Genomic DNA, 15889 nt, shown 5'->3' with positions numbered 1-15889 from the left:
GCCACATTTTGTTGAATCACCAAGGTACAACTACAGAGGAATATATGAGTCTGAACGACATGGAACTCTTAGCTAACACATCACAATGTGTGATGCTTGCCAACCAAGCACTAGATTCTGGAGCGCTGATGATCAGAACATTCTGCTCCTGAAGGAAAGGAAAGACAGCTTGATGGAAAATAAAGTCTCAGTTTATAGTAACGCTCTCTCTCTCCCAATATCTATCTATCTATCTATCTATCTATCTATCTATCTATCTATCTATCTATCTATCTATCTATCTATCTATCTATCTATCTATCTATCTATCTATCTATCTATCTATCTATCTATCTATCTATCTTTATATATGGATACCTGCGTACACATACATATAGATATGCCATGCATTCCTTTAGATTTGTTCCAACCTCTTACCATTTATTTGAGAATCCCTACTTTTCAAGTGACTGCAAATGAAGTCATTTCCGGCACTTTTTGGCCGGTGCAAGGTAACAAAAACACATGACAACTTTTAATAAAAATCATTGGTCTCTTTGTTAACGCGCACTGTCAAACATGGGGCTTTCACACGTCAGGTAAACATGATAACCAATACACAACAGAAGCAGATGTAGATTGCTTATCAATGCCGGGATAGAACAGTTGTGAATTGAGTAGAAGAAGGGCCCCTGAATTGATACTTATTATATACAGCCTGTAGGATAATGAAAAATGCAGGCTAGGAAAGGAGATGCAAATATCAATGTATTAGAAAAATACATAAAGAGGAGTGATTTGCTTTTATTCATTCAAGGCTAGAAAAAATCAACATACTATTGCAAGCATTCATACACCACCAAATAGAAATAAACAATTCTGACATTAAACTTAAAGGTGACGATGCATTTGTATCATCACCTTGAGAAGGGTCACCGAGGAATTGAGCCCAGGGCTTCTGCACTTAAACACCAGAAACACTCCACTAAACTAAGATGCCTGTTGGTGCCAACAATTCCCAAAGTTAATGCGTGTTCTAGGTGAGCAATGAACAGAATGCAGGGCTCTTTTCAAAGCGAGGTCTGTGAATCAACAGATACATCCACATGCCAATTACTTTAGTGTTTTTAAGAGAATTCACTTTCTTGGAACGAGTCTGCATGAAACCATCTTCAGGGCCTGGACAATTTCATGGCAAAACGGCACCTCTCAACATTGCAGCCAAGACAATATAACAACTGTTTCTGCCCGGTTTCGAACCGGGGACCTTTCGCGTGTGAGGCGAACGTGATAACCACTACACTACAGAAACAGATGTCTACAGTTGATTCTTCTGTGATGAAACTTCTCAAAACAGGCTATTCCAAGGGCCTCTGGTTTTAGATTTCTTTCATGCAACCTTCCCAGACAGCCCTAGCCGAACGCTTGTATATGCCATGCAAGTTCAGCATTTTTGCAAAATGCTTAAAGAGAAATGTTTCCTATTTGCTCAGGCAGGGCAAGGTTAAAAGCATGAGACTCTAGCAAATATTCATCCACTACTGCAAAGAGAAAATTGATATTGGCTTTGAAATGCATACTGCAATACTACTTTAAAAAAGCACCAATGAAAGGGCTCGTCCGGGATTTGAACCCGGGACCTCTCGCACCCAAAGCGAGAATCATACCCCTAGACCAACGAGCCTTCGAAAGGCCCGCACCTCTGAAAAGCTAATACCAGCTCTAAGCACGCAATGAAGATCATGCTGGGGACTTTTTCATGCTTGGTCTGTGAATATACATGAAATTCAGTGTCAACTTACCCTTTCTCAAATGATATCACTATCATTTATAAGTGTCCCCTTTTATTTTGTCCCAGCATTGGACACGTCTTACAGAAAGTCAGCACTTATTTATCTATTTCTGCATTGGCTAGACCCTAAAGAGAAAGAATAAAAAGCTGTTCATAGCAACATAAGAAACACATGTTGCATTTTCTCTCAAATGCTTATTCCCTTTATGCAAATCGGAATGCCAAGGTGAATAACTGGGCCACAGATTCTGGCTAATTATCTTTCCCTTGAATGCAAGTAGCAATAAAAACGGCCTAATGCAGGACTAAAGCATTCCATGCAAGCCTCTAACATCATAACATAACTGAGCTGCTGGTAGCAAGCTAAGCAATACCTTCCCAAAATGAGAAGTACATGTGCTAATCCGCTCAATCAGCGCTCGATCAGGCTCGATCAGGCGAGATATAGAAAAGGTGGAAAGGGTCCAAATGGCTGTCCCTTCCTTTTTAGGGTGGGTCCTTCTGACTATCATAGGATTGCTTGTAAGAGTGGCCAGGGTCAGAGAAAAAACTTTCAACCCTTCTTAGTGTTCTATCCAGAAGCAGGCATTTTATGTGCCTTTAATTTCAGGCTTTTCCCAGCAGTCTCTGTTCTGCCTATGTAAATTAACAAAAGCAGTGCTTATTCATCACTTACTCTAATGTCCTTACTGTCCAGAAAGCTCTGCCTAAGTATGCTTTTTTTCTTTTTCAGTGAAATTCTAAATGTTTTTTCTGCCCAGTCTATGGCAGTAGAATGCTGCTTATGATGCCACATTTTGTTGAATCACCAAGGTACAACTACAGAGGAATATATGAGTCTGAACGACATGGAACTCTTAGCTAACACATCACAATGTGTGATGCTTGCCAACCAAGCACTAGATTCTGGAGCGCTGATGATCAGAACATTCTGCTCCTGAAGGAAAGGAAAGACAGCTTGATGGAAAATAAAGTCTCAGTTTATAGTAACGCTCTCTCTCTCCCAATATCTATCTATCTATCTATCTATCTATCTATCTATCTATCTATCTATCTATCTATCTATCTATCTATCTATCTATCTATCTATCTATCTATCTATCTATCTATCTATCTATCTATCTATCTATCTATCTATCTATCTATCTATCTATCTATCTATCTATCTATCTATCTATCTATCTATCTATCTATCTATCTATCTATCTATCTTTATATATGGATACCTGCGTACACATACATATAGATATGCCATGCATTCCTTTAGATTTGTTCCAACCTCTTACCATTTATTTGAGAATCCCTACTTTTCAAGTGACTGCAAATGAAGTCATTTCCGGCACTTTTTGGCCGGTGCAAGGTAACAAAAACACATGACAACTTTTAATAAAAATCATTGGTCTCTTTGTTAACGCGCACTGTCAAACATGGGGCTTTCACACGTCAGGTAAACATGATAACCAATACACAACAGAAGCAGATGTAGATTGCTTATCAATGCCGGGATAGAACAGTTGTGAATTGAGTAGAAGAAGGGCCCCTGAATTGATACTTATTATATACAGCCTGTAAGATAATGAAAAATGCAGGCTAGGAAAGGAGATGCAAATATCAATGTATTAGAAAAATACATAAAGAGGAGTGATTTGCTTTTATTCATTCAAGGCTAGAAAAAATCAACATACTATTGCAAGCATTCATACACCACCAAATAGAAATAAACAATTCTGACATTAAACGTAAAGGTGACGATGCATTTGTATCATCACCTTGAGAAGGGTCACCGAGGAATTGAGCCCAGGGCTTCTGCACTTAAACACCAGAAACACTCCACTAAACTAAGATGCCTGTTGGTGCCAACAATTCCCAAAGTTAATGCGTGTTCTAGGTGAGCAATGAACAGAATGCAGGGCTCTTTTCAAAGCGAGGTCTGTGAATCAACAGATACATCCACATGCCAATTACTTTAGTGTTTTTAGGAGAATTCACTTTCTTGGAACGAGTCTGCATGAAACCATCTTCAGGGCCTGGACAATTTCATGGCAAAACGGCACCTCTCAACATTGCAGCCAAGACAATATAACAACTTTTTCTGCCCGGTTTCGAACCGGGGACCTTTCGCGTGTGAGGCGAACGTGATAACCACTACACTACAGAAACAGATGTCTACAGTTGATTCTTCTGTGATGAAATTTCTCAAAACAGGCTATTCCAAGGGCCTCTGGTTTTAGATTTCTTTCATGCAACCTTCCCAGACAGCCCTAGCTGAACGCTTGTATATGCCATGCAAGTTCAGCATTTTTGCAAAATGCTTAAAGAGAAATGTTTCCTAGTTGCTCAGGCAGGGCAAGGTTAAAAGCATGAGACTCTAGCAAATATTCATCCACTACTGCAAAGAGAAAATTGATATTGGCTTTGAAATGCATACTGCAATACTACTTTAAAAAAGCACCAATGAAAGGGCTCGTCCGGGATTTGAACCCGGGACCTCTCGCACCCAAAGCGAGAATCATACCCCTAGACCAACGAGCCTTCGAAAGGCCCGCACCTCTGAAAAGCTAATACCAGCTCTAAGCACGCAATGAAGATCATGCTGGGGACTTTTTCATGCTTGGTCTGTGAATATACATGAAATTCAGTGTCAACTTACCCTTTCTCAAATGATATCACTATCATTTATAAGTGTCCCCTTTTATTTTGTCCCAGCATTGGACACGTCTTACAGAAAGTCAGCACTTATTTATCTATTTCTGCATTGGCTAGACCCTAAAGAGAAAGAATAAAAAGCTGTTCATAGCAACATAAGAAACACATGTTGCATTTTCTCTCAAATGCTTATTCCCTTTGTGCAAATCGGAATGCCAAGGTGAATAACTGGGCCACAGATTCTGGCTAATTATCTTTCCCTTGAATGCAAGTAGCAATAAAAACGGCCTAATGCAGGACTAAAGCATTCCTTGCAAGCCTCTAACATCATAACATAACTGAGCTGCTGGTAGCAAGCTAAGCAATACCTTCCCAAAATGAGAAGTACATGTGCTAATCCGCTCAATCAGCGCTCGATCAGGTTGCGATCAGGCGAGATATAGAAAAGGTGGAAAGGGTCCAAATGGCTGTCCCTTCCTTTTCAGGGTGGGTCCTTCTGACTATCATAGGATTGCTTGTAAGAGTGGCCAGGGTCAGAGAAAAAACTTTCAACCCTTCTTAGTGTTCTATCCAGAAGCAGGCATTTTCTGTGCCTTTAATTTCAGGCTTTTCCCAGCAGTCTCTGTTCTGCCTATGTAAATTAACAAAAGCAGTGCTTATTCATCACTTACTCTAATGTCCTTACTGTCCAGAAAGCTCTGCCTAAGTATGCTTTTTTTCTTTTTCAGTGAAATTCTAAATGTTTTTACTGCCCAGTCTATGGCAGTAGAATGCTGCTTATGATGCCACATTTTGTTGAATCACCAAGGTACAACTACAGAGGAATATATGAGTCTGAACGACATGGAACTCTTAGCTAACACATCACAATGTGTGATGCTTGCCAACCAAGCACTAGATTCTGGAGCGCTGATGATCAGAACATTCTGCTCCTGAAGGAAAGGAAAGACAGCTTGATGGAAAATAAAGTCTCAGTTTATAGTAACGCTCTCTCTCTCCCAATATCTATCTATCTATCTATCTATCTATCTATCTATCTATCTATCTATCTATCTATCTATCTATCTATCTATCTATCTATCTATCTATCTATCTATCTATCTATCTATCTATCTATCTATCTATCTATCTATCTATCTATCTATCTATCTATCTATCTATCTATCTATCTATCTTTATATATGGATACCTGCGTACACATACATATAGATATGCCATGCATTCCTTTAGATTTGTTCCAACCTCTTACCATTTATTTGAGAATCCCTACTTTTCAAGTGACTGCAAATGAAGTCATTTCCGGCACTTTTTGGCCGGTGCAAGGTAACAAAAACACATGACAACTTTTAATAAAAATCATTGGTCTCTTTGTTAACGCGCACTGTCAAACATGGGGCTTTCACACGTCAGGTAAACATGATAACCAATACACAACAGAAGCAGATGTAGATTGCTTATCAATGCCGGGATAGAACAGTTGTGAATTGAGTAGAAGAAGGGCCCCTGAATTGATACTTATTATATACAGCCTGTAAGATAATGAAAAATGCAGGCTAGGAAAGGAGATGCAAATATCAATGTATTAGAAAAATACATAAAGAGGAGTGATTTGCTTTTATTCATTCAAGGCTAGAAAAAATCAACATACTATTGCAAGCATTCATACACCACCAAATAGAAATAAACAATTCTGACATTAAACGTAAAGGTGACGATGCATTTGTATCATCACCTTGAGAAGGGTCACCGAGGAATTGAGCCCAGGGCTTCTGCACTTAAACACCAGAAACACTCCACTAAACTAAGATGCCTGTTGGTGCCAACAATTCCCAAAGTTAATGCGTGTTCTAGGTGAGCAATGAACAGAATGCAGGGCTCTTTTCAAAGCGAGGTCTGTGAATCAACAGATACATCCACATGCCAATTACTTTAGTGTTTTTAGGAGAATTCACTTTCTTGGAACGAGTCTGCATGAAACCATCTTCAGGGCCTGGACAATTTCATGGCAAAACGGCACCTCTCAACATTGCAGCCAAGACAATATAACAACTTTTTCTGCCCGGTTTCGAACCGGGGACCTTTCGCGTGTGAGGCGAACGTGATAACCACTACACTACAGAAACAGATGTCTACAGTTGATTCTTCTGTGATGAAATTTCTCAAAACAGGCTATTCCAAGGGCCTCTGGTTTTAGATTTCTTTCATGCAACCTTCCCAGACAGCCCTAGCTGAACGCTTGTATATGCCATGCAAGTTCAGCATTTTTGCAAAATGCTTAAAGAGAAATGTTTCCTAGTTGCTCAGGCAGGGCAAGGTTAAAAGCATGAGACTCTAGCAAATATTCATCCACTACTGCAAAGAGAAAATTGATATTGGCTTTGAAATGCATACTGCAATACTACTTTAAAAAAGCACCAATGAAAGGGCTCGTCCGGGATTTGAACCCGGGACCTCTCGCACCCAAAGCGAGAATCATACCCCTAGACCAACGAGCCTTCGAAAGGCCCGCACCTCTGAAAAGCTAATACCAGCTCTAAGCACGCAATGAAGATCATGCTGGGGACTTTTTCATGCTTGGTCTGTGAATATACATGAAATTCAGTGTCAACTTACCCTTTCTCAAATGATATCACTATCATATATAAGTGTCCCCTTTTATTTTGTCCCAGCATTGGACACGTCTTACAGAAAGTCAGCACTTATTTATCTATTTCTGCATTGGCTAGACCCTAAAGAGAAAGAATAAAAAGCTGTTCATAGCAACATAAGAAACACATGTTGCATTTTCTCTCAAATGCTTATTCCCTTTGTGCAAATCGGAATGCCAAGGTGAATAACTGGGCCACAGATTCTGGCTAATTATCTTTCCCTTGAATGCAAGTAGCAATAAAAACGGCCTAATGCAGGACTAAAGCATTCCTTGCAAGCCTCTAACATCATAACATAACTGAGCTGCTGGTAGCAAGCTAAGCAATACCTTCCCAAAATGAGAAGTACATGTGCTAATCCGCTCAATCAGCGCTCGATCAGGTTGCGATCAGGCGAGATATAGAAAAGGTGGAAAGGGTCCAAATGGCTGTCCCTTCCTTTTCAGGGTGGGTCCTTCTGACTATCATAGGATTGCTTGTAAGAGTGGCCAGGGTCAGAGAAAAAACTTTCAACCCTTCTTAGTGTTCTATCCAGAAGCAGGCATTTTCTGTGCCTTTAATTTCAGTCTTTTCCCAGCAGTCTCTGTTCTGCCTATGTAAATTAACAAAAGCAGTGCTTATTCATCACTTACTCTAATGTCCTTACTGTCCAGAAAGCTCTGCCTAAGTATGCTTTTTTTCTTTTTCAGTGAAATTCTAAATGTTTTTACTGCCCAGTCTATGGCAGTAGAATGCTGCTTATGATGCCACATTTTGTTGAATCACCAAGGTACAACTACAGAGGAATATATGAGTCTGAACGACATGGAACTCTTAGCTAACCCATCACAATGTGTGATGCTTGCCAACCAAGCACTAGATTCTGGAGCGCTGATGATCAGAACATTCTGCTCCTGAAGGAAAGGAAAGACAGCTTGATGGAAAATAAAGTCTCAGTTTATAGTAACGCTCTCTCTCTCCCAATATCTATCTATCTATCTATCTATCTATCTATCTATCTATCTATCTATCTATCTATCTATCTATCTATCTATCTATCTATCTATCTATCTATCTATCTATCTATCTATCTATCTATCTATCTATCTATCTATCTATCTATCTATCTATCTATCTATCTATCTATCTATCTATCTATCTATCTATCTATCTATCTTTATATATGGATACCTGCGTACACATACATATAGATATGCCATGCATTCCTTTAGATTTGTTCCAACCTCTTACCATTTATTTGAGAATCCCTACTTTTCAAGTGACTGCAAATGAAGTCATTTCCGGCACTTTTTGGCCGGTGCAAGGTAACAAAAACACATGACAACTTTTAATAAAAATCATTGGTCTCTTTGTTAACGCGCACTGTCAAACATGGGGCTTTCACACGTCAGGTAAACATGATAACCAATACACAACAGAAGCAGATGTAGATTGCTTATCAATGCCGGGATAGAACAGTTGTGAATTGAGTAGAAGAAGGGCCCCTGAATTGATACTTATTATATACAGCCTGTAAGATAATGAAAAATGCAGGCTAGGAAAGGAGATGCAAATATCAATGTATTAGAAAAATACATAAAGAGGAGTGATTTGCTTTTATTCATTCAAGGCTAGAAAAAATCAACATACTATTGCAAGCATTCATACACCACCAAATAGAAATAAACAATTCTGACATTAAACTTAAAGGTGACGATGCATTTGTATCATCACCTTGAGAAGGGTCACCGAGGAATTGAGCCCAGGGCTTCTGCACTTAAACACCAGAAACACTCCACTAAACTAAGATGCCTGTTGGTGCCAACAATTCCCAAAGTTAATGCGTGTTCTAGGTGAGCAATGAACAGAATGCAGGGCTCTTTTCAAAGCGAGGTCTGTGAATCAACAGATACATCCACATGCCAATTACTTTAGTGTTTTTAAGAGAATTCACTTTCTTGGAACGAGTCTGCATGAAACCATCTTCAGGGCCTGGACAATTTCATGGCAAAACGGCACCTCTCAACATTGCAGCCAAGACAATATAACAACTGTTTCTGCCCGGTTTCGAACCGGGGACCTTTCGCATGTGAGGCGAACTTGATAACCACTACACTACAGAAACAGATGTCTACAGTTGATTCTTCTGTGATGAAACTTCTCAAAACAGGCTATTCCAAGGGCCTCTGGTTTTAGATTTCTTTCATGCAACCTTCCCAGACAGCCCTAGCCGAACGCTTGTATATGCCATGCAAGTTCAGCATTTTTGCAAAATGCTTAAAGAGAAATGTTTCCTATTTGCTCAGGCAGGGCAAGGTTAAAAGCATGAGACTCTAGCAAATATTCATCCACTACTGCAAAGAGAAAATTGATATTGGCTTTGAAATGCATACTGCAATACTACTTTAAAAAAGCACCAATGAAAGGGCTCGTCCGGGATTTGAACCCGGGACCTCTCGCACCCAAAGCGAGAATCATACCCCTAGACCAACGAGCCTTCGAAAGGCCCGCACCTCTGAAAAGCTAATACCAGCTCTAAGCACGCAATGAAGATCATGCTGGGGACTTTTTCATGCTTGGTCTGTGAATATACATGAAATTCAGTGTCAACTTACCCTTTCTCAAATGATATCACTATCATTTATAAGTGTCCCCTTTTATTTTGTCCCAGCATTGGACACGTCTTACAGAAAGTCAGCACTTATTTATCTATTTCTGCATTGGCTAGACCCTAAAGAGAAAGGATAAAAAGCTGTTCATAGCAACATAAGAAACACATGTTGCATTTTCTCTCAAATGCTTATTCCCTTTGTGCAAATCGGAATGCCAAGATGAATAACTGGGCCACAGATTCTGGCTAATTATCTTTCCCTTGAATGCAAGTAGCAATAAAAACGGCCTAATGCAGGACTAAAGCATTCCTTGCAAGCCTCTAACATCATAACATAACTGAGCTGCTGGTAGCAAGCTAAGCAATACCTTCCCAAAATGAGAAGTACATGTGCTAATCCGCTCAATCAGCGCTCGATCAGGCTCGATCAGGCGAGATATAGAAAAGGTGGAAAGGGTCCAAATGGCTGTCCCTTCCTTTTTAGTGTGGGTCCTTCTGACTATCATAGGATTGCTTGTAAGAGTGGCCAGGGTCAGAGAAAAAACTTTCAACCCTTCTTAGTGTTCTATCCAGAAGCAGGCATTTTCTGGGCCTTTAATTTCAGGCTTTTCCCAGCAGTCTCTGTTCTGCCTATGTAAATTAACAAAAGCAGTGCTTATTCATCACTTACTCTAATGTCCTTACTGTCCAGAAAGCTCTGCCTAAGTATGCTTTTTTTCTTTTTCAGTGAAATTCTAAATGTTTTTTCCGCCCAGTCTATGGCAGTAGAATGCTGCTTATGATGCCACATTTTGTTGAATCACCAAGGTACAACTACAGAGGAATATATGAGTCTGAACGACATGGAACTCTTAGCTAACACATCACAATGTGTGATGCTTGCCAACCAAGCACTAGATTCTGGAGCGCTGATGATCAGAACATTCTGCTCCTGAAGGAAAGGAAAGACAGCTTGATGGAAAATAAAGTCTCAGTTTATAGTAACGCTCTCTCTCTCCCAATATCTATCTATCTATCTATCTATCTATCTATCTATCTATCTATCTATCTATCTATCTATCTATCTATCTATCTATCTATCTATCTATCTATCTATCTATCTATCTATCTATCTATCTATCTATCTATCTTTATATATGGATACCTGCGTACACATACATATAGATATGCCATGCATTCCTTTAGATTTGTTCCAACCTCTTACCATTTATTTGAGAATCCCTACTTTTCAAGTGACTGCAAATGAAGTCATTTCCGGCACTTTTTGGCCGGTGCAAGGTAACAAAAACACATGACAACTTTTAATAAAAATCATTGGTCTCTTTGTTAACGCGCACTGTCAAACATGGGGCTTTCACACGTCAGGTAAACATGATAACCAATACACAACAGAAGCAGATGTAGATTGCTTATCAATGCCGGGATAGAACAGTTGTGAATTGAGTAGAAGAAGGGCCCCTGAATTGATACTTATTATATACAGCCTGTAGGATAATGAAAAATGCAGGCTAGGAAAGGAGATGCAAATATCAATGTATTAGAAAAATACATAAAGAGGAGTGATTTGCTTTTATTCATTCAAGGCTAGAAAAAATCAACATACTATTGCAAGCATTCATACACCACCAAATAGAAATAAACAATTCTGACATTAAACTTAAAGGTGACGATGCATTTGTATCATCACCTTGAGAAGGGTCACCGAGGAATTGAGCCCAGGGCTTCTGCACTTAAACACCAGAAACACTCCACTAAACTAAGATGCCTGTTGGTGCCAACAATTCCCAAAGTTAATGCGTGTTCTAGGTGAGCAATGAACAGAATGCAGGGCTCTTTTCAAAGCGAGGTCTGTGAATCAACAGATACATCCACATGCCAATTACTTTAGTGTTTTTAAGAGAATTCACTTTCTTGGAACGAGTCTGCATGAAACCATCTTCAGGGCCTGGACAATTTCATGGCAAAACGGCACCTCTCAACATTGCAGCCAAGACAATATAACAACTGTTTCTGCCCGGTTTCGAACCGGGGACCTTTCGCGTGTGAGGCGAACGTGATAACCACTACACTACAGAAACAGATGTCTACAGTTGATTCTTCTGTGATGAAACTTCTCAAAACAGGCTATTCCAAGGGCCTCTGGTTTTAGATTTCTTTCATGCAACCTTCCCAGACAGCCCTAGCCGAACGCTTGTATATGCCATGCAAGTTCAGCATTTTTGCAAAATGCTTAAAGAGAAATGTTTCCTATTTGCTCAGGCAGGGCAAGGTTAAAAGCATGAGACTCTAGCAAATATTCATCCACTACTGCAAAGAGAAAATTGATATTGGCTTTGAAATGCATACTGCAATACTACTTTAAAAAAGCACCAATGAAAGGGCTCGTCCGGGATTTGAACCCGGGACCTCTCGCACCCAAAGCGAGAATCATACCCCTAGACCAACGAGCCTTCGAAAGGCCCGCACCTCTGAAAAGCTAATACCAGCTCTAAGCACGCAATGAAGATCATGCTGGGGACTTTTTCATGCTTGGTCTGTGAATATACATGAAATTCAGTGTCAACTTACCCTTTCTCAAATGATATCACTATCATTTATAAGTGTCCCCTTTTATTTTGTCCCAGCATTGGACACGTCTTACAGAAAGTCAGCACTTATTTATCTATTTCTGCATTGGCTAGACCCTAAAGAGAAAGAATAAAAAGCTGTTCATAGCAACATAAGAAACACATGTTGCATTTTCTCTCAAATGCTTATTCCCTTTATGCAAATCGGAATGCCAAGGTGAATAACTGGGCCACAGATTCTGGCTAATTATCTTTCCCTTGAATGCAAGTAGCAATAAAAACGGCCTAATGCAGGACTAAAGCATTCCATGCAAGCCTCTAACATCATAACATAACTGAGCTGCTGGTAGCAAGCTAAGCAATACCTTCCCAAAATGAGAAGTACATGTGCTAATCCGCTCAATCAGCGCTCGATCAGGCTCGATCAGGCGAGATATAGAAAAGGTGGAAAGGGTCCAAATGGCTGTCCCTTCCTTTTTAGGGTGGGTCCTTCTGACTATCATAGGATTGCTTGTAAGAGTGGCCAGGGTCAGAGAAAAAACTTTCAACCCTTCTTAGTTCTATCCAGAAGCAGGCATTTTATGTGCCTTTAATTTCAGGCTTTTCCCAGCAGTCTCTGTTCTGCCTATGTAAATTAACAAAAGCAGTGCTTATTCATCACTTACTCTAATGTCCTTACTGTCCAGAAAGCTCTGCCTAAGTATGCTTTTTTTCTTTTTCAGTGAAATTCTAAATGTTTTTTCTGCCCAGTCTATGGCAGTAGAATGCTGCTTATGATGCCACATTTTGTTGAATCACCAAGGTACAACTACAGAGGAATATATGAGTCTGAACGACATGGAACTCTTAGCTAACACATCACAATGTGTGATGCTTGCCAACCAAGCACTAGATTCTGGAGCGCTGATGATCAGAACATTCTGCTCCTGAAGGAAAGGAAAGACAGCTTGATGGAAAATAAAGTCTCAGTTTATAGTAACGCTCTCTCTCTCCCAATATCTATCTATCTATCTATCTATCTATCTATCTATCTATCTATCTATCTATCTATCTATCTATCTATCTATCTATCTATCTATCTATCTATCTATCTATCTATCTATCTATCTATCTATCTATCTATCTATCTATCTATCTATCTATCTATCTATCTATCTATCTATCTTTATATATGGATACCTGCGTACACATACATATAGATATGCCATGCATTCCTTTAGATTTGTTCCAACCTCTTACCATTTATTTGAGAATCCCTACTTTTCAAGTGACTGCAAATGAAGTCATTTCCGGCACTTTTTGGCCGGTGCAAGGTAACAAAAACACATGACAACTTTTAATAAAAATCATTGGTCTCTTTGTTAACGCGCACTGTCAAACATGGGGCTTTCACACGTCAGGTAAACATGATAACCAATACACAACAGAAGCAGATGTAGATTGCTTATCAATGCCGGGATAGAACAGTTGTGAATTGAGTAGAAGAAGGGCCCCTGAATTGATACTTATTATATACAGCCTGTAAGATAATGAAAAATGCAGGCTAGGAAAGGAGATGCAAATATCAATGTATTAGAAAAATACATAAAGAGGAGTGATTTGCTTTTATTCATTCAAGGCTAGAAAAAATCAACATACTATTGCAAGCATTCATACACCACCAAATAGAAATAAACAATTCTGACATTAAACGTAAAGGTGACGATGCATTTGTATCATCACCTTGAGAAGGGTCACCGAGGAATTGAGCCCAGGGCTTCTGCACTTAAACACCAGAAACACTCCACTAAACTAAGATGCCTGTTGGTGCCAACAATTCCCAAAGTTAATGCGTGTTCTAGGTGAGCAATGAACAGAATGCAGGGCTCTTTTCAAAGCGAGGTCTGTGAATCAACAGATACATCCACATGCCAATTACTTTAGTGTTTTTAGGAGAATTCACTTTCTTGGAACGAGTCTGCATGAAACCATCTTCAGGGCCTGGACAATTTCATGGCAAAACGGCACCTCTCAACATTGCAGCCAAGACAATATAACAACTTTTTCTGCCCGGTTTCGAACCGGGGACCTTTCGCGTGTGAGGCGAACGTGATAACCACTACACTACAGAAACAGATGTCTACAGTTGATTCTTCTGTGATGAAATTTCTCAAAACAGGCTATTCCAAGGGCCTCTGGTTTTAGATTTCTTTCATGCAACCTTCCCAGACAGCCCTAGCTGAACGCTTGTATATGCCATGCAAGTTCAGCATTTTTGCAAAATGCTTAAAGAGAAATGTTTCCTAGTTGCTCAGGCAGGGCAAGGTTAAAAGCATGAGACTCTAGCAAATATTCATCCACTACTGCAAAGAGAAAATTGATATTGGCTTTGAAATGCATACTGCAATACTACTTTAAAAAAGCACCAATGAAAGGGCTCGTCCCGGATTTGAACCCGGGACCTCTCGCACCCAAAGCGAGAATCATACCCCTAGACCAACGAGCCTTCGAAAGGCCCGCACCTCTGAAAAGCTAATACCAGCTCTAAGCACGCAATGAAGATCATGCTGGGGACTTTTTCATGCTTGGTCTGTGAATATACATGAAATTCAGTGTCAACTTACCCTTTCTCAAATGATATCACTATCATTTATAAGTGTCCCCTTTTATTTTGTCCCAGCATTGGACACGTCTTACAGAAAGTCAGCACTTATTTATCTATTTCTGCATTGGCTAGACCCTAAAGAGAAAGAATAAAAAGCTGTTCATAGCAACATAAGAAACACATGTTGCATTTTCTCTCAAATGCTTATTCCCTTTGTGCAAATCGGAATGCCAAGGTGAATAACTGGGCCACAGATTCTGGCTAATTATCTTTCCCTTGAATGCAAGTAGCAATAAAAACGGCCTAATGCAGGACTAAAGCATTCCTTGCAAGCATCTAACATCATAACATAACTGAGCTGCTGGTAGCAAGCTAAGCAATACCTTCCCAAAATGAGAAGTACATGTGCTAATCCGCTCAATCAGCGCTCGATCAGGTTGCGATCAGGCGAGATATAGAAAAGGTGGAAAGGGTCCAAATGGCTGTCCCTTCCTTTTCAGGGTGGGTCCTTCTGACTATCATAGGATTGCTTGTAAGAGTGGCCAGGGTCAGAGAAAAAACTTTCAACCCTTCTTAGTGTTCTATCCAGAAGCAGGCATTTTCTGTGCCTTTAATTTCAGGCTTTTCCCAGCAGTCTCTGTTCTGCCTATGTAAATTAACAAAAGCAGTGCTTATTCATCACTTACTCTAATGTCCTTACTGTCCAGAAAGCTCTGCCTAAGTATGCTTTTTTTCTTTTTCAGTGAAATTCTAAATGTTTTTACTGCCCAGTCTATGGCAGTAGAATGCTGCTTATGATGCCACATTTTGTTGAATCACCAAGGTACAACTACAGAGGAATATATGAGTCTGAACGACATGGAACTCTTAGCTAACACATCACAATGTGTGATGCTTGCCAACCAAGCACTAGATTCTGGAGCGCTGATGATCAGAACATTCTGCTCCTGAAGGAAAGGAAAGACAGCTTGATGGAAAATAAAGTCTCAGTTTATAGTAACGCTCTCTCTCTCCCAATATCTATCTATCTATCTATCTATCTATCTATCTATCTATCTATCTATCTATCTATCTATCTATCTA

At 39.8% G+C, this 15889-nt stretch overlaps 10 non-coding genes across 10 annotated transcripts; all 10 read right to left on the bottom strand.

Moving 5' to 3' along the window:
- Positions 1-1218: 1218 nt before the first annotated feature.
- On the bottom strand, positions 1219-1291 carry TRNAV-CAC (transfer RNA valine (anticodon CAC)). Its single transcript has one exon. It is a non-coding gene; the product is annotated as a tRNA-Val (tRNA).
- A 300-nt stretch (positions 1292-1591) lies between these two features.
- On the bottom strand, positions 1592-1663 carry TRNAP-UGG (transfer RNA proline (anticodon UGG)). The gene has a single exon. It is a non-coding gene; the product is annotated as a tRNA-Pro (tRNA).
- A 2195-nt stretch (positions 1664-3858) lies between these two features.
- Positions 3859-3931, bottom strand: TRNAV-CAC (transfer RNA valine (anticodon CAC)). The gene has a single exon. It is a non-coding gene; the product is annotated as a tRNA-Val (tRNA).
- A 300-nt stretch (positions 3932-4231) lies between these two features.
- Positions 4232-4303, bottom strand: TRNAP-UGG (transfer RNA proline (anticodon UGG)). The gene has a single exon. It is a non-coding gene; the product is annotated as a tRNA-Pro (tRNA).
- A 2164-nt stretch (positions 4304-6467) lies between these two features.
- TRNAV-CAC (transfer RNA valine (anticodon CAC)) lies at positions 6468-6540 on the bottom strand. Its single transcript has one exon. It is a non-coding gene; the product is annotated as a tRNA-Val (tRNA).
- Positions 6541-6840: 300 nt separating this feature from the next.
- On the bottom strand, positions 6841-6912 carry TRNAP-UGG (transfer RNA proline (anticodon UGG)). Its single transcript has one exon. It is a non-coding gene; the product is annotated as a tRNA-Pro (tRNA).
- A 2557-nt stretch (positions 6913-9469) lies between these two features.
- Positions 9470-9541, bottom strand: TRNAP-UGG (transfer RNA proline (anticodon UGG)). Its single transcript has one exon. It is a non-coding gene; the product is annotated as a tRNA-Pro (tRNA).
- A 2119-nt stretch (positions 9542-11660) lies between these two features.
- On the bottom strand, positions 11661-11733 carry TRNAV-CAC (transfer RNA valine (anticodon CAC)). Its single transcript has one exon. It is a non-coding gene; the product is annotated as a tRNA-Val (tRNA).
- Positions 11734-12033: 300 nt separating this feature from the next.
- TRNAP-UGG (transfer RNA proline (anticodon UGG)) lies at positions 12034-12105 on the bottom strand. The gene has a single exon. It is a non-coding gene; the product is annotated as a tRNA-Pro (tRNA).
- Positions 12106-14262: 2157 nt separating this feature from the next.
- TRNAV-CAC (transfer RNA valine (anticodon CAC)) lies at positions 14263-14335 on the bottom strand. Its single transcript has one exon. It is a non-coding gene; the product is annotated as a tRNA-Val (tRNA).
- Positions 14336-15889: the final 1554 nt, after the last annotated feature.

The sequence above is a fragment of the Lissotriton vulgaris genome, unplaced genomic scaffold (assembly GCF_964263255.1).
Source record: "Lissotriton vulgaris unplaced genomic scaffold, aLisVul1.2 SCAFFOLD_595, whole genome shotgun sequence".
Classification (NCBI taxonomy): domain Eukaryota; kingdom Metazoa; phylum Chordata; class Amphibia; order Caudata; family Salamandridae; genus Lissotriton; species Lissotriton vulgaris.
This window is presented reverse-complemented; position numbering and strand designations above follow the sequence as displayed.